Source organism: Carassius auratus, chromosome 10, assembly GCF_003368295.1.
Source record: "Carassius auratus strain Wakin chromosome 10, ASM336829v1, whole genome shotgun sequence".
Lineage (NCBI taxonomy): Eukaryota > Metazoa > Chordata > Actinopteri > Cypriniformes > Cyprinidae > Carassius > Carassius auratus.
Genome location: NC_039252.1, coordinates 4,671,220 through 4,690,282, shown reverse-complemented (window position 1 = coordinate 4,690,282; position 19,063 = coordinate 4,671,220). Strand labels below are relative to the sequence as shown.

General features: G+C 40.7%; 1 pseudogene; it reads left to right on the top strand.

Annotated features, from left to right (window-relative positions):
* Positions 1–6: 6 nt before the first annotated feature.
* LOC113109613 (structural maintenance of chromosomes protein 5-like) lies at positions 7–18,779 on the top strand (annotated as a pseudogene).
* Positions 18,780–19,063: the final 284 nt, after the last annotated feature.

Here is a 19,063-nt window from a genome sequence, read left to right as displayed (position 1 = left end):
GGCGGTTGACGGGACGAGAAATGGACCTGCCGCAGAAGAGAAAACGAATAAGCCACGAATTAACCACCTCACAGCCCTCCAGCCGCGAAGCTGCACCGTCCAGCAGCACAAATGGCCAAGCAGGAGGTTTCGTGGAGGGCTCTATCCTCCGCATCACCATGCGCAACTTCCTGTGAGTAACTCACTCTTTAACGTTACACAAATATCTCTCTTTCACTTCCATAACAGGTGTTTGCACTTTAATGTCGGGTGTTTTTATGTTAAATCGTGATGGATTGTATATGTGAAACTAGTCCTCTGTGTTTGTAGCACCTACGATCACTCGGAAGTGTTCCCGGGACCCAAACTAAACATGATCGTCGGAGCCAACGGCACGGGGAAGTCCAGTATAGTGTGTGCCATCTGCCTGGGCCTGGCCGGTAAAACATCTGTCCTGGGCCGAGGAGACAAGGTGAGTCACCCACCTGAGCCCGAGAGAGCCTAGTGTTAGCTTACACCTATTACACTGTAGACTGAGTGTCATCAACATCTCCAGCCATTTCTAGACACTGTACCAAAGTGCACAAACACATGGGTAGTTCTCTTAAATCTGTGTTAATGCAGTTTTTGCATTTGCAGGGGCTTTGGAGGCAGTTGTGCCGAGATTATTTGGTTGCCTTTAGTTAGCATGCAAACAAAGTGTACAAACTGGAAAGTCCGGTAACTTTCACAGACAAGCAGGGACACTAGAACAGATTTCTTTATAGAGAAAACCCCACATGAATTGTGTCTGATACATACAGAGAAGTTTATCCACCCTGAAAATAGTTATAGGAGACACTGAATGATTTAAGAGTTAAATATACCTTAAATAATGTGCATTTATGGAATTGGTGCTTGAATCAGCACAACATATATAACACTGAAGATATCATTTTTTGTCTTTTTCAATACTTTTTTTTTTTAGCATTTACAGACAGGAAACTTAATCACGAAAATACTGTGGTTATTATCTTAAAGGTTAAATGATAATGATATTTTTTTTTTCTCGAACTAAAAATAAAATATAAGAGGGCTTGAACTTATTTTATTTCAGCCAATTGCCAGGCAACTTTCTAAAATAACTTAAGCCAAACTGAATTAATAAAAACTGAATAGACGTGGTTTACAAAAAAAAATACAATGCAAAAGATGAATTCAAGTTGTACGAGTAGACCAGTCATACTTAAACCAGATTTATTGATGACAATAAATAAAGCAGATGTCGTTCTGTTTCTAGGTTGGTCTGTATGTGAAGCGAGGATGCAGTAAGGGTTCAGTTGAAATTGAGCTGTAAGTGTTATATTTATACATATTATGATGCATGTCCATTATTTCTAAAAGTCCCTGGAGAGACATCGAGTTGCTCGGTTCCTCTCGGCTTTCTTTGTGTCAGATACAGAGCGAGTGGAAAACTTGGTAATCACCAGAGAGATCCAGGTGGAGAACAACCAGTCGACGTGGATGCTCAACAGAAAACACTCCAGTCAGAAAGCTGTGGAGGAGGCTGTGAAAAGAGCTGCACATTCAGGTCGGGAACCTGTGTCAGTTCCTACCCGCAGGTGAGCGCTGTTATTAACACCTCTGCACACTACAGACCGTCAGACACATCTGTGAAGTTTGGAAGAGCTTGCCACAAGAGAACCGTTTGTCTTTTGTTTGGTGTTGCAAGGAGAAGGTTGGTGAGTTTGCTAAGATGAGTAAGATCGAACTTCTCGAAGCCACTGAGAAATCGGTTCGGCCCGCCAGAAATGTACGAGTTTTCACTGCGAACTCAAGACGTTTCGCAGCAAAGAGAGGGAACTGGAGGTGAATGTTTTTTCTTGTTTTGAAATGCATCTTAAGGCTGTGTTAGGTCTTTAATTTCACTGGTGTTTTTGACAGAATGTGTGTAAGGAGAAAGCCACCCTTCCTAGAGAAGGCCAGACAGAGGAACGAGAGGAACAAACTGGATTGTAGAGCGCTACTACATGAAGAAGAGACACTTGGACAGGATCCAGATGCTAGAGAAGAAGAAACCCTGGGTGGTGAGTGCTGATCTTACTAGATTAAACTTTCCCAAAACCCATTTGTTGCAAGCTTTCTGAGAGGACATACTCTTCATTAAAAGGTGACCACCATTGATGCATCATACAAACAGCTGAATATTACTGGCATTGTCAACAGACACTTTCAGTTATGAAATAAAGACATCGGTGACAAATAACTGCAACACCTTAGAAAAATAAAATGTTTATAGTAGTTGATATTAGGGGATGGGTCACGATTTTCGAATAGTCGATTTAATGACTGAATATCGATTAGGCTGTGGCATTATTTTCTAAGGATGGTGAACTGTGCCCGAGCGCGTCTGACCCCCAAAGCCCGGTTCGGTTGACTGTGATCGCTCTGTGCGATGCTCGGACATGGTTGGTTGGAAGGAGTGGGCCAGAGGAGGTTCAGTTAAGGGTGTGGTACGCAATGGTGAGCGCTAACCACACTGGTGCAGGGAACTACTGGACACGCAGCATGATTACGTGAACATTTCTGAGCAGTTAACACAATTGAAACATAAAACAATATATTGTGAGAGGGTCTTCTGTGTCACCGCCTCCCAAACGACTCAAAATAATGAACCACAAAGTTAACAGAACGATGCACTCCACTGTGTTGAGCGAGAAACTTCCTGTTTCCCACGTGATTACGAGCTAGCTGCATTAAAATGTGTTATTTGTTGAAAGAATAAAAATGTAATATTCCACTGATTGATAACATAACATTTACCAGCCATATATAAAAAATATTTTTTGAATCGGTTATGTTTATTTTTCTGAAGTAAATAACATTATGTGACTATTTACAAGCTTTTAATTATGAAATAATATGTAACATTTTAATCGCAATAAGCTTTGGGCTTTGTTACTTTTTATTATAACACAAAGCCTCTGCTTCTGTAAATTTTAAAATAAAATACAAACAATAAATGTTTTTTACGTTCTTTAATCTGTAGTGAGATATTCGCCTCCTTTCATGGGGCATGTGAATCAATTATATTTTCCTGTTTAATATTTACAGCACGAAAATAATAAAAAAAAATATTTGAGTGGATGTTGAAAAAAAACAGAACAATTGAATACAAACAAGTGTCTCGTGAAATAAATCAATTTGAGATATAAAAAATCGTCAGTAAGCCTATTGCTGTTTTCAGTATTAAAGGTGAAGGATGACAGGTGCCACATACGCTTTTTTATTTTTTTTATGGTGGAGTATACAGGTGTGTAATATTCACTTTTACTTCATGCAGTGTAACATGATTTTATTATCGTAATTTTGACTTTATTCCTAAAATATCATGACGCTAATCTTATTATTTTATTTTTATTTGAGAAGGATAAACTGATCAAAAATGCTCAACTCACTGTCTTGTGCTGGCTGCTTTGTAGGCTATTTAAAAAACAAACAAGCTTGAATTTAACAAACATAAAATGTTCCAATCATATATCTGAATTAAATTAATAAAGAACTGAAATGAAATATGACCACTTTGCCATTAAAAACCAAAACTAAACTATTATAATGGCTGCAACAGCAGAAAGGGTGTTCTCTGCGGCCGTAATTGTGAACAGATTGCGCTCCCCTCTTCTTCCCAAAGCATGTGCACATGATCATTTTTGTTGAATAAAAATATGAAATAGGTTATTGTTATAAATGCAGATGTTAAAATTAGTGCCATCATTCAGACGGTTCACTATGTTTTTAGCGCATACTTTGTTTTAAGAATGATATTCTGTTTTAGCGTTTTATGTGTTTTAAGCCTAATATTCATGGCTGAATTAATCTGTTCTAATCTTGCGAGCAGTTGATAATTGATGACTGTTGTTAAGTGCTGTCATTCAGTTATGTTATATTAATATGTTTCAGCAATCGTACAAACATCAATTGGCTTGGTTTAGGATAGACCTTTCTCTAATATATTAAACCGTTTGTTATCATACAGATTGAAAGCCTGACTAGTGTCTCTCCCTCTCTCTCTATTTATGTGTGTTTATGTGAGTGCATGTGATTTTCGACTACTAATCGAATACTAATCGAATAATACCCAGCAATTATCTTAAAATGCACATCCCTAGTTGATATGTTTCCATCCAAAGTTGTGAATTTAACTTAAATGAAAAATAGGAATATCAAGTCAAATCAATTTTATTTGTATTGTTCTTCCTACAATAGAGATTGTTTAAATTCAAACATGAAAGTAACCTTATCAATGATGCAGACTTTAAAAATGAGGCAATAAAGCAGTTCTAGCGAGACAATAGTGTCTTTACAGTCGGTTCAGCGTTGGCTCAGTTCAATTACTGTAGTTCAGTCATTATAAAACCCTTATCAATATGGCTAAAAACATTTGTAAATAAAACTTACTCTGTTCAATGTATTCAAGTCAACAAAATCGTGAAATTATCAATAAAATCGTTAAAGTATCAGTAATGGAAATCTAAGTTGCTACAAACAAGGAAGGCCACAGTGTTTTTTCCATATGTAATAAATTATTTGTCCCTCAGGGCATTCACATGAAATGCAAAAAAAATGTTGTCATGTTATCCTGTGTTCAGAAGCCTGATGTTTGTAAATGCATTCAAAGTTCATCTGCAGATAAGACTGATAAAAATTATTTTTTTATATGCATTTTAAGATTTTATGTGCATATCGGATGGATTTCAAGACTTCATTTTCTGTTTCCTGTTTTAGGAGTATGAAACGGCACGTAAAGAGCTTGAGGGGGTGAAGAAGGAGAGAGAGGAAATGAAGAAGAAGCTGAAGTCGTTAAAAGAAGCTCAGGAGCCTCTGATGAGGAAGATCCGCTCGGTGGAGAGTCAGCTGCAGCCCATCGAGCAGCAGATGAAGGAGCTGGTCAGCACAAATCACAAATCTATTTTATATTTCCTTTATTATTTAAAAATAATGCTACTGCTCCCTCCTCCCATTTCTCAGACTGCTGGTATCAGAGATGCAACGCAGAAATGCAAGCAGAAACATGATCAGCTTGAATATAGGAATAAAGAGGTTTGTTCTGAAAGACTACCAACAAAACATAAAGTGTTAAGGACTGTATTGAAACACCAGCTGATTAGTCTGCTTCTGTCAAACGCTAGGTTGATGACATCAGACAGGACCTGAGTCTGAAGCAGACCGAGGAGGCGGACCGACAGAAGCGGATCGGACACACGCAGCTCATGATCAAAGACCTGCAGAAGGAGCTACAGAACATGGGCAGCATGGAGGACGTCACGCCTCAGATCGAGGCTGTCAACGCAGAGCTGAGGAAAATCCAGGAAGAGAAAGCCAAACTGGAGGGCGAGATGTCAGACCTGCGCAGAGATAAAGACGAAGCCTTCGGAGAATTAAACCGTAATGTTTCAGATTAATTTAGTAGCAGAAAAAACACACGCATGTTGTATAAGTCACCCTGTTTTAGATCATTATATTGATACATTCATTATATGGATAATTCACCATACTATAAGTTCATAAAAGTAAAAAAAACACGAATGCGACCTCACATTGCGTCAATCACATTTACACACTGCCTCCGAAACTTTCGTCCTTCAAAACATATTTCAGATCAGGTTCGATTTTCTGTATTTTTGCATCCGTTACAAGGATTTTGAAAAAAAAAAGGAAGAATATGAAAAAAACTGGTGTGCTATGTCCTTAAAAGGATAGTACAAACAATAAAGAAAATTCTGTCATTACTCACCCTCAAGTCGTTCCACACCTGTAAGACCCTCATTCATCATCAGAACAGAAAGTAAGATATTTTTGAGGCATTCTTACAGATTTCTTACCCTCCCATAGACAGCAAGGGTCCTTACACAATCAACGCACAGAAACGTAGCAAGGAGAATAAAAAAAAACGACTTTATTAAACAATTTGTCTCCTCCGCGTCACCCTGGGGCCATTTTGGAGAGTATGCACTGAACTCAAACAGTGTATGTTGTTCTGTGTCAGCTGCGACACAAGGATATGTTTTCAACATTGTTTGTGCTTTGATTTGAACGAAAACTATGTAATTACTGAATGTTTGGGTGAACTAACCCTTGCACTCATGTTTAGTTTGTTGGATGTTCTTCTGAAGGTTTGCAGAATCGTCAGAAGAGTCTGGACAACATGATGAACGTGAAAGAGGAAAAACTGCGCACCCGATTTCGTGACACTTACACCGCCCTCAAGTGGCTGAGGGATAACCGTGGTCGTTTTGAAGGCAACGTCTATGAGCCCATGATGCTGGTGGTGAGAGCACAGCTGCTAATTCAGGTGCTGTTTCTTGGAGATGGGGTTTCTAAGCAGATTGATTTGATCTTCTCTCTCTTTTTTTTTTTTGCCAGATAAATGTCCGTGATTCTCGGCACGCAAAATACATTGAGAGTCACATTCCTCTCAATGATTTGAGAGCCTTCGTCTTTCAGAAACAGGAGGACATGGAGAAGTTCATGACGGAGGTGAGAAGCTCAGTGTAGAAGCTGGCACAATTCATTAAAAAAATCATTTAAAGGTGACCTGCTAGGCAAAAATCACTTTTATGAGTGTTTGAACACAGTTGTGTGGCCGCAGTGTGTGAAAACAACCAACCAACTATTGTAAAAAATCCCAATCCCAATAAATCATAAACAGTCTCTCTGAACACACAAGTCCAGGTTTCTTCCTATGATGACGAATGTGGTAGTTAAAAATTGCATATGAAAGCAATGTGAAGTCGACTAGAGTTTGTCCAGCTCATGATCACAAGTGGGACTTATAAAGTTTGTGAAAACATAAACAGTCACGTATTATGCACAGTAGTCAGATGACTTACTTATAAACATATATTCCGGTTCAAACATATAAGGTTGAACACCAATACTGAGAGTTTCTGATATTTTCAGTGCGTAAGATTTCCCTGTTTTGTTGTTGCCTGCTCTTTGAAGCTCCGCCTTCTTCTGGAAGGGGACTGGAAGCACCAGCTCATTTGCATTTAAAGGGACAAGCACAAAAACGGCACATTTTGGTTCATACCATAAAAGTGTCAATTTTATGGACATTATATAATTTTTAGGGCTGTCAAAAATAGCGCGTTAACGGCGTTAATTAGTTGTTTGTCGTTAATTACGTCAAATTTTTTAACGCATTTCACGCATGCGCAGTGTGACAATTATTCAGGTTAGGAAAGTCTCGTCGATTTCTGAATTCTCAAGATAGTAAAAAATAGCGGCGAGCGCCGCGACGAAAACACCGAAGAAGCTTAAGGTTTTACCCCAGTTACTCTCAAATACATTCATGCAAAGCTCGATAAACAGAGATGACTTTGGTAGTTGATACGCTGGAGCTTCTTCTTCCTGTTATAGCAGTGATCCTCAAATCTGGCTCGCGAGTTTTCTGCAGAGTTTAGCGCAGACTCCAATTTAAACACACCTGCCTGTGATTTACTAATGATCCTAAAGACAATGATTAGCAAACTCATGCGTGTTTGATTAGGGTTAGAGCTAAACTTCGCAGGAAAGTGGATCTCGCGAGCCAGATTTGAGGATCACTGTGTTATAGCGTCCTGTGTTTCACACTGCGCATGCGCAGAACGCTTACATGCAATGCAGCGAAAATTACAGCTGTTTGGGAAAGCATATGCATTTTTACTTGGTTTTACTGGCACTTGAAGCCTTCAGAACGTGAAAATATCGATCCTAAAGTATTGTGGCAGAGCAAATGAACACCTCCCAAAAACAAGAGTTCCCAGAGTACAGAGGGTTCATGTTTGTGTTTCTGAGTTCATTCTTTCGAGTTTCTCTATGCATAATTTCATAGATATGTGGCTATATTTAACCACTGGTTCACCTAAAACTCTTACACTATCTGTAGTTAAATGGCATGGTTTGATATAATGCTCAGGTAAATTTGATCTAAGTAAATGTTAAACTTTTGAAATTCAGAAAAAAAGAACCACATGATGAAACAATACATGAAAATTATGTATCTGTGTCCTGTTATTTATCTTTTGGTATGCATTTCAGAAAAAAAATGGTTAGGATTCAGGTGTAGTTGCAAATAGTGATTAATCATGATTAATCCACTGAAAATTCTGATTAATTTGATTAAAAATTTTAATCATTTGACAGCCCTAATCATTTTATATGAACAATTAAACAATTTTCTATTAATTTGATATAAGATTGGTAAAATTCTTAAAAAATGGCATAACTTTTTATGATGTTTATATTTATTGTGTTATTTTCTAATAATTAAAATTAAATGATATATAATAGAATAATAAGCATTTATAATAGAGGGTAAGTAATGTAAAATCAGTACAATGTGAAATGTTTTTGACACACAGGTGCGAGACACACAGAGGCTGCGAGTTAACACCGTCATTGCTCCAGAGGAGTCCTGCTCTAGACGACCACCTTCACGACCACTCGAGACACTGAAGTAACACCCTCTACTTGACCACTACCAAGACATCTTATTCAGTACATTTATTAAATTGTTTTTGTTTCTTTTTGTCAGGCCTTATGGCTTCTTCTCATATTTGCGTGAGCTGTTCGATGCTCCTGAGGAGGTCATGAGCTACTTATGCTATCAGTATAAAGTCAATGATGTGCCTGTAGGGACCGAGAAGACCAAGAGCATGATCGAGATGGTAGGTCCTCCATCATTCAGCTGGGAAGTTGCCCGAAATAGGAATAGACATCATGTAGCAGATTTTGAATCTAGTTTTGTGCACATGAATGTAGTCTGTGACCTTGCTGCTCATTATCAACTTCAGTAGCCTACTATTGTAACAGTTTGAGCATGAAGGTCATGGGTAGATCACATGCATTAAAAAAAAGGGAGTTTAGCTTGAATGCAATGTAAAATCCACTTACGTTACAATGTACAATTTAAACAAATAATTCAAATCAGTAATTTTATGATCAGATGATATTGCAAATCAGATCTTTGTGATGCAGAAAACACAGAGAATCAGTTAATCCAGCCATACATTTTTTTAAGGAAAGCTGTAAAATGAATCAAATCGTGATATGTACTATAGTGTCTGTGAACATAAAAGCAAAAAAACCGCTGCTGTTTAGATATGAATTCAGCATGTTCTGAATGCCTCTGTCTTCAGTATTTGAGGTCATGTACTTCACATGAACTTCATCTCCAGAGCAGCCACTTCCACACCATCATTTATAGTAATACATTTGTATTAAATCACAGAATTTCTGAAAAAAATAAAACCCATTTTATAGGGCTTTGTTATTTGTAAAATTGTATGAATTCAATTGATTGGACATGCATGTTATTATTCAAATTTAATTATTCCGTTAAAATGGAAAACATGGAAGCTAGAAAAAATAATGCTGAATTTTGAAAAAATAAAGCTGATTTCATAGGGCCTTACAATCTTGAAACTCATGTTTTTCTGTGGCAGGTGATCAGAGAGCTTCAGATGAGGATGATCTACACCGCGGAGGAGAAGTACACAGTGAAGAAATCCAACTACTCTAGTAACGTGGTCTCCAGTAACTCGGCCCTGCGACCCTCACAGTTCCTCACTATGACCGTGGATGCAGATGAGAGACGCCAGCTGGAAGAGCAGCTGAGGGTGAGAGACGCCCATCAACACACACCGTCAACGCTGCTATAGGGTTTAAATGTTGCAGCATGTTGGTATATAATAATTTATTTGATTTAGTAGATGAACTGTTGGTGTTTAAAGGGGTCATAGTGTTACATGCTCTTGATGAATAAAGAAGATATTCAGTTGCAAATACTAAAGCCTCAAATCCAAAAAGAGATATTCTTTATAAAGGTTAAGACTCGTCCAAACCCCCCTGAAACGGCTTGTTCTAACACGCCCCCACATATCTATGTCACTATGTGGGAAGATTTGCATAACACCGCCCAGATGTTCATGCAAAGAAAGAAGGCGTGTCTTTTATTTTTGTTGTAGTATTGTTGTTGCCGCCGCTGCAATGTAGTATAGACGCCGTGTGTTTCACCGTGAAAGCGAAACTACTATGTTTGGCCTTCCAAAAGAGGACGATATCTGCTTTTTCATGCCTGGAGCTGATCTGTGCTGTTCGCTGAGGAAATACATCAACTTCAATACATCGGCTCAGTCTTGGCCTCGGCTCGCACTAGGCCTCGGCTCTGTCTCGGCCTCGGCTCTGTCTCGGCCTCGGCTCGCTCTCGACCTCGGCTCTGTCTCGACCTCGGCTCGCTCTCGGCCTCGGCTCGCTCTCGGCCTCGGCTCGCTCTAGGCCTCGGCTCAGTCTAGGCCTCGGCTCTGTCTAGGCCTCGGCTCTGTCTCGGCCTCGGCTCGCTCTCGGCCTCGGCTCTGTCTCGGCCTCGGCTCTGTCTCGGCCTCGGCTCGCTCTCGGCCTCGGCTCTGTCTCGGCCTCGGCTCTGTCTCGGCCTCGGCTCGCTCTCGGCCTCGGCTCTGTCTCGGCCTCGGCTCTGTCTCGGCCTCGGCTCTGTCTCGGCCTCGGCTCTGTCTCGGCCTCGGCTCTGTCTCGGCCTCGGCTCGCTCTCGGCCTCGGCTCTGTCTCGGCCTCGGCTCTGTCTCGGCCTCGGCTCGCTCTAGGCCTCGGCTCGCTCTAGGCCTCGGCTCGCTCTCGGCCTCGGCTCTGTCTCGGCCTCGGCTCGCTCTAGGCCTCGGCTCGCTCTAGGCCTCGGCTCTGTCTCGGCCTCGGCTCTGTCTCGGCCTCGGCTCGCTCTCGACCTCGGCTCTGTCTCGACCTCGGCTCGCTCTCGGCCTCGGCTCGCTCTCGGCCTCGGCTCGCTCTAGGCCTCGGCTCGCTCTAGGCCTCGGCTCAGTCTAGGCCTCGGCTCTGTCTAGGCCTCGGCTCTGTCTCGGCCTCGGCTCGCTCTCGGCCTCGGCTCTGTCTCGGCCTCGGCTCTGTCTCGGCCTCGGCTCTGTCTCGGCCTCGGCTCGCTCTCGGCCTCGGCTCTGTCTCGGCCTCGGCTCTGTCTCGGCCTCGGCTCTGTCTCGGCCTCGGCTCGCTCTCGGCCTCGGCTCGCTCTCGGCCTCGGCTCGCTCTCGGCCTCGGCTCTGTCTCGGCCTCGGCTCTGTCTCGGCCTCGGCTCGCTCTAGGCCTCGGCTCGCTCTCGGCCTCGGCTCTGTCTCGGCCTCGGCTCTGTCTCGGCCTCGGCTCTGTCTAGGCCTCGGCTCGCTCTAGGCCTCGGCTCGCTCTAGGCCTCGGCTCGCTCTAGGCCTCGGCTCTGTCTCGGCCTCGGCTCTGTCTCGGCCTCGGCTCTGTCTCGGCCTCGGCTCGCTCTCGGCCTCGGCTCTGTCTCGGCCTCGGCTCTGTCTCGGCTCACTCTAGGCTTCGGCTCTGTCTCGGCCTCGGCTCGCGCTAGGCCTCAGTATGTGGAAAATAATGGCTTATTTTACATTAAACTGCATAAACACATTTCATTAAACCAAATAATGTTCTTTTTAGCAACATCATATGACCCCCTTTAAATATATGAACACAAGAAACCGCTGTTAATGGATTAATGTATCGTTTCCCATTCCATGACAGTGTTAAGGTGCAATTCACCACCTGGGAGCTCGACCAGGTTCTGGCACTGCTGTAGAGGCTATTTGCGTGTACTCTTTAGGGATGCAATGATACCATTTTTTTTAGAACCGATCCAATACAAAAATTCTGAGTATCTGCCGATACCAATCCAATCCGATACCAGCCCCTTTTTTTTTTTTTTTTTTTTTAAATGAATGTTGGATTTGGATCAGTCTTATCTGACTGATACCCAATCCGGCAGAAGATGCTTCTCTAGTAAGTGTAATGACCTCAGATTTGACATCTCGCTCACAGGCAGCACAGAGGCAGGTGCAGAGCATTGATCAACGGATGGCAGCCATCCGTGAGCAACAAGCTAAACTGGACCGCCGTGATAATGAGCTGCGTGCAAACAAGAAGAAACTGTCTGAGCTGAAGGGCAAGAAGAGACAACTGGAGCAGAAAATCAGCACAAAACAGGACAGGTACCTTCCTCTGAAAGCCAACTGTGTGCAGCTTTGTTGTGATTTCCAGTCCCCACCCCACACTTCTTTTATATCTTTTTCTCAATGTGCAGTTTACGGCAGATGCAGCAGAATGAGATCAACTTGCAGGCAATTGAAGAGGAGACAAACGCCAAGATCGCTGCTGTAAATAACAAGAAAGTGGCAATAATGCAGGAATATTTGGGTCACATGCAGGTCTGTTTGTGTTCTCCGAAGCTTGATTTCTACCCCTAACTTGTTCTGTATCTATCAAGGGATGTCGCAGGGATTCGTCGAATCTGTTCGACTATTGATGTTTGGTCTGTATTAACCCTTTAGGCGCCAGAGGTTTTTTCCTAAGGCGTTCGATTTTGACATCTTAATTTCAAAAGGCTATATCTTAAAATGTATAAAAGATAGAGACTTTCTGTCAATTATAAAAATATTAAGGATGACCCAATGTTTATGTAGGGATTACATTTTCCCATCTAATTTGCATATTATGACGTCATATGGGGGTGGTCATCTTGAATTATAGAATTTTCATGAAAAGTCACATTTAAATAATAAAATGCAGCACTTCTTTCCCCCCAAAAATGTCCCTCACCTTCTGTGTGCTATATTGCACAATACTGAATGCTCGGGTAAATAGTAAATAGTAAACAAACTGTGTAAATCATTACTAATAAATGGTAGAAACAAACCGAATGCATGTAGCGGTTGGGATTTTCAATTTACTACATGCAGCAGGCACTGTGATTCCATGTATGGGGCACATATATATATATATCATTCATATGACACACAAACACAGGTAGACAAGACCTGTTTAGTTCAAAAGCTATGCCCCGTGTCACATCGCCTCTGCTTCTGCTATGAGCAGCGCGGCCAGATCTGCCTCGCGCACGCGCCGAGTGTGCACATCTCGGACTACTGTCAGTGTCATTGTGACTCCCCACCTTGCCTCCTAACTGTCCTATGAATACTTAGACCTCGTTTAACATACCCACTGGCATTAGACAAAGTCTTCACTACAATACTGTCACCGCGATTGCGGAGAGGTGCGGTCAGAAGACAAATATACATGTCTAGCGCGGTAAAAATCTCCCGCCTCGTCCCCGCAACATTTCGTGATGAACACTCCGACCCCTGCAAACATTGTTCACACCTCTGACATTTGGCAAAGGACCATTTACATTGGGCAAAGGATTCACCGTTTGTGCTTGGTGTAGGGCTATTCTTTCACTTTCAGTATCTTCTGAATGCAGATATTCCCCTTCAGAATCAGTGTCCGCGAATAGAAGTCCCAACACCTTTATTGATGCCATTAAATAATAATAATAATAATGATAATAATAATAATAATCTAATGCCAATAATCGCTGATGTTGACAATTTTGGTCAGATAAAATGGCTCACACTCATACTAGCTCCGCTTTTTTTTTCGCACTGATTCAATGCGCTCTAGATTTTGTATAGGAGCATGACGTTTTTTTGAGTCAGAGATTAAGTATTTTATGTCTGCTGTCTGGTGCAGGGGAGGTTGCATGAAATTTGACACCCTATTTGACAAAATCGGCCGTTTTATTCAGTGCTGCATCTTGTCGAGTACCGTGGCGCCAAGAGGGTTAAAGAAGGATTAGATTGTGCAGTAAAGTGTTAAACAATCGTCTGGCCATTATGTATTTTAACAGTTTTGTTCAATAAAACTATATGATTACCATATAATTCGGACTATAACTCGCACCTAAGTATAAGTTGCATCAGTCCAAAGATACGAAACGACAAGGAAAAAACATATATAAGTCGCACTGGACTATAACTCACATTTATTTAGACCCAAGAGAAAACATTACCGTCTCCAGCCGCCAGAGGGCGCTCTGTGTCTTCAGTGTAGACTACAGGAGCACTGAGCAGCATAGAGCGCCCTCTGGCGGCTGGAGACGGTAATGTTTTAACTTGGTTCATGTCAAATTAATTTTGATAAGTCGCAGCTGACTATGAGTCGCAGGACCAGCCAAACTATGAAAAAAGTGCGACTTTTAGTCCGGAAAATACGGTAGTTGCTTTTGATTCTTTTACTTGAACTAATTATTAATGCCTTATTGCTTTTATATATGTATTTTAAGTAATCTCAAAGGCTAATATTCACTTAAGTCTATTTTTATTACAACAACAAACATTTTTATATTTATTGGGCCCTATGAAATCAGTTTTATTTTTCTTTTATTCTACATTTGAATTTTTCTATATTCTGTTTTAATGGTTAAATAAAATTTTAATAATCAAAAGCATTTCCAATTAATTGATTTTAAAAATTATGTATTATTATTAAAAAATATATTTTTTTTATCCGAAATAAATTCTGGTAAATAATCTTTCTGGTTATCCCTTAAAATAATGTTTTGATTTATAATTTTATTAGTAGTAGTAGTTTTATCATCACATTGAGTCATATTTTTCTGAATTCTGTCGCATTTTCTTCAAGTTAACCTGAACTTTTATGCGTCTTGGAAATCATAGGGCTCTATGATTGTCTGATTACTCGATTGTCAAAGCAGTCGACAGATTACTCGATTCCCAAATGAATTTTTCGTGTCTGCTCTAATGGCCTCATACGTGTGTTGGTAGATGAAGGCCAGACTGAGTATGGAGAAGGTGTACTTGGCTCTTCAGAGCGCAGGTCTCTCCGCTGAGAAAACCAAACTGGAGACGGACTGCAGGGACAGTTCAGCTGAGCTCAAGCGAGCCGAGGTGAGACCATCTGTCACGCCACAAATGACATTCAGTGTGTTTTATTTCCAGAATCCAACATATTTGAGTTTAATGGGATCAGTCAACAAATAAATGTAAACTTGTTTTTATAAGCCCAGTTCAGTTGTTTTTATAAAAATGATCATGTAATATTGTGTTAATGTTATTACATTTTAGTTTAAAAGTTTAGGTTCGTATCATTTATTAATACTTTTATTCAGTAAGGACCCATTAAAGTGATCGAAAGACAAGACGTATAATGTTACAATAATATTTATATTTTGAATAAATGCTGTTCTTTTTATAAAATATTAAGCACCAAAAACGTTTTCAACATTGATGATAATCAGAAATGTTTTCTTGAGTTGCAAATCCGCATATTATAATGATTTCTGAAGATCAGGTGACCCTGAAAACTGGAGTAATCACAAACATCACAGGAATAAATTACATTTATAAAAATATTCTTGTAGAAAACGTTCATTTTTAAACTGTAATAATATTTTACAATATATATATATATTTTTTTTTTATCAAGTGCCACGATGGTGAACAAAAGAGACTTGTGTTTAAATAAATATTTATATAATCAACAGTATTTAAAAATCTTACCAACTCCAAACTTTTGAATGAAGAATTAATTGTCTATTTTCTCATCATATTCTTTATTTAAAAGTTGACGTATTTTGTTTACATTTGTAGTAACGGTCTTATTATTCCAATTGGCAGCTTATATTTCAAGATGATATATTTCAATTTAGTTAATAAGAGCATGCTCTCACATCTCCTCTTAATGAAATATTCCTCATCCAATGATGATTCGAGCACAGTAAGAACGTGTCTGTGTGCTCACACAGGTGACGTACACCAAACTGGACCAGGTGAAGAACAATCTGTTGACCATGTGTAAGAACCTGATGAGGAGGGCCAGTGAGATCTGTAACATGACCCCCGGAGAGACGGCCGTCCCAGAGGAACTACACGCAGTGAGCTCCGTCTGACTCCGGCCCACACATCCTTCATTCAGCCTTGAAGACATTATTTTAAAACCCGTTGTTATTGTTTCCTCTCAGGCCTTCAGCCAGCTGCCTGACACACTGGATGAGATTGATGCCATGCTGAATGAGGAGAAGACCAGAGCCGAGTGCTTCACCGGCCTCAGTGATGCTGTGAGACAAACACATCAGCTCACTTAATCAATCCTCACGTCCCTTCTTACTGAAAGCTTACATCAAGAACCGTAGCTTCATCTTTGTCCAGTGTCTGTGCTATTTTTCTTTCCCCTCCAGAAGTTATGACCACTAAAAAATTATTTGTACACTTTTAAACTAAAGCTGCTGTTATTTCATAACCCTCTTACACAAGTGCTTGTCAGTGTGGCCATCTGTTATTGTTGCATCCTCTGGTATTTTATTCTTTTTAGTTTTAGTTTACACTGTGAAACGGTGGCCCAGGCCAGTGCTGCCACCTTGAGGAAAAACTGATTAGTGCAAAACAAATTCAGTGCGAATAGAAGCCATTGGCTGCATCCGAACACTGAGAAATGCTGCCTTCGGAGGATGCTTTCCAAGGTCGTGAGGCATCAAGGCACGTCCGAATTCAATGCTAGCTTCAGTTCCTGCATCCTGAAAGTTGCGGTCAGTGGTCAGTTTGTGTGTAAATGTATGCTTCTGGTCAACGTTTTCCACTTTTTATGTCATTTCTAGCGAGAAATGAATATTGCAGTAATGAAATATCCACTTAGTTATCACCAAAGCTGAGTTTTCGGATGCAGCCAATATTAGCTCCAAAGTACATTTTTAGTTAAGCGTGATAAACGGTGTGTCCTCAATATCTGACCATTTTGGGATTGGAAATGGTGCAGCCTAGTGTAGTAAAAAATATCAGATTTAAATGATTGACTCCTCAAGTTGCTCCAAAGCTGAGTGAGATTCTTCCTTCTGTTGCACACAAAAGAAGATATTTTGAAGAGTGTTGATAACTAAACAGTGTACGGTAGCATCGACTGTCACAGCATTTTATTGTAATTCTATGAAAATCAATGGATACCAGTAACACTCTTTAAACACCTTGTTTTGTGCTCAACAGAAGGAACAAACGTATGAAGGTATGGTAAGAGATGTCAGAATGATCTCTTCAGGTTATTGTAAGTTGATTCAGCTGATAAAAGCTGCAGCAGTTATCATGTTATGAAAATTTGATAAAATTCCGCATTATAGAGTAAATTCCATTTTTATGACTTGATTCTACGGTTCCATTAGCTTTTTCTGCATTTTGAAAATCATGAACCATAATTAAATTTCCATTATCATCATTAACATTCATTGCCATAATGTTGGCCGCCTCAGTTCCTAGTTCTGAGAATTGACCGCTGACAAACCCCTGCACCTCAGATCACTGTCCAGTTCCTCTGTTAGCAGCAGAGCGCGGTGTGCAGTCACTTCCTGTCTCATGTGCTGTGGTTTTGACTGTCAGGTGGTGGAGGAATATAACCGACGTGAGCGGGAGATTCAGAACATGGAGAAGGAGCTGGACGACAAGACCAACGCTCTGACAACCTACAGACAAAACATCGCTGAGGTGCGTCTGACAAACCCCAGCACCTTCATCATACAGACAGAGTAACAGATGTGTGTGTGTGTGTGTGTGTTAGGCCAAAGAGCGCTGGCTGAATCCTCTGAAGCAGCTGGTGGATCAGATCAACGAGCGCTTCAGTGATTTCTTTCGCTCCATGCAGTGCGCTGGAGAGGTGGATCTGCACTCGGAGAACGAGGTGAGGATGTAAAGCTCATGTCAGGCCGCCCCGTGATCAGCATTCGTTCATATGCCAATTTCTCCATTGATGTATGGTTTGTTTATTATGTAAATTCAATATAATACCTTTAAAGTTGTCAAAAGGAAGTTCTTAGCAATGCATATTACTAATCAAAAATGAAGTTTTGATATATTTACCGTAGGAAATTTACAAAATGTCTTCATAGCACATGATTTTTGGCATGAAAGAAAATGTATAATTTTGACCCATAAAATGTCTTTTTCAATGGCTATTACTACAAATATACCAGTTCTACTTCAGACTGGTTTTGTGCTCCAGGGTCATAATTAATGCTGAATTTGGGTTTGTTTTATTGGTCCTCTCATCTAAAGTATTGCAAAAGCCCCAGAAGTCAGATTGGTGTTGTGTAAATGTGTTTCAGGAGGAGTATGATAAGTACGGCATCCGGATCCGAGTCAAGTTTCGCAGCAGCACGCAGCTGCACGAGCTGACGCCTCACCATCAGAGCGGAGGAGAGCGCAGCGTGTCCACCATGCTGTACCTCATGTCCCTGCAGGAGCTCAACCGCTGCCCCTTCAGAGTGGTGGACGAGATCAACCAGGTCAACACACACACACACACACACGCCTCAACAAACACTTCTATTTCAGGCTTGTAATAGAACAAATAATAAAGTACATCTGTGCACCTGACTGACATATTTTCTCAATGACAACGGTTAGAAATAATGTTACATCACCAAAGACCATGCACACATGAGCTTCTTTCCTGAGGTGAAGTGTTGTTGTTCAGGGCATGGATCCTGTCAACGAGAGACGCGTGTTTGACATCGTAGTGCGGACAGCGTGTGGCGTGAACACCTCTCAGTATTTCTTCATCACACCCAAGGTAAGTTTGCTTCTGAGTGACACTGTGTGTGATGTGTTCGCTGATGTGCGTGTCATTGAGTGTGTGTGTGTGTGTGTGTGTGTGTGTAGCTCCTACAGAACCTGAAGTACGCGGAGCAGATGACCATCCTCTGTGTGCACAACGGTCCCTACATGCTGCCGCCGAACAAATGGAGCGAGAAAACCTTCATCAGACGTGCCAAACACAGACAAATGCCCTGAAGAACACGTTGAGCTGGAGTTGTGTCTGGATCAGCAGTTCAGATGAGGTGAAGTGCCTTCATGTCCACAATGCATCAAAACCGTTACCAGTTCGGATTAAACATTTTGTGTAATGAATAAATGCATGCAACTGTTTTTTTTTTACGTGTTAATTCTCACCTAAGGAAACATTTATTATTACTTGGGTCAAAAAATGCAAAATGAGAACAGTTTTAAATACTAATATCTAATTTTATTAATAGGTGTCTTTCAGTTTTTTTTTTATTGAAAATAAGCTGCCATTTACGTAATTCATGCAATTCGTAACCGAGTGGGACTTTTTTTTTTTTCAACACTGTTGTACAAATACCATGTGTGGCTACTCTAAAATATAAATATTTTTGTTGCGATCACTTGTTTGGTTGTCAGTTTGTGTTAGT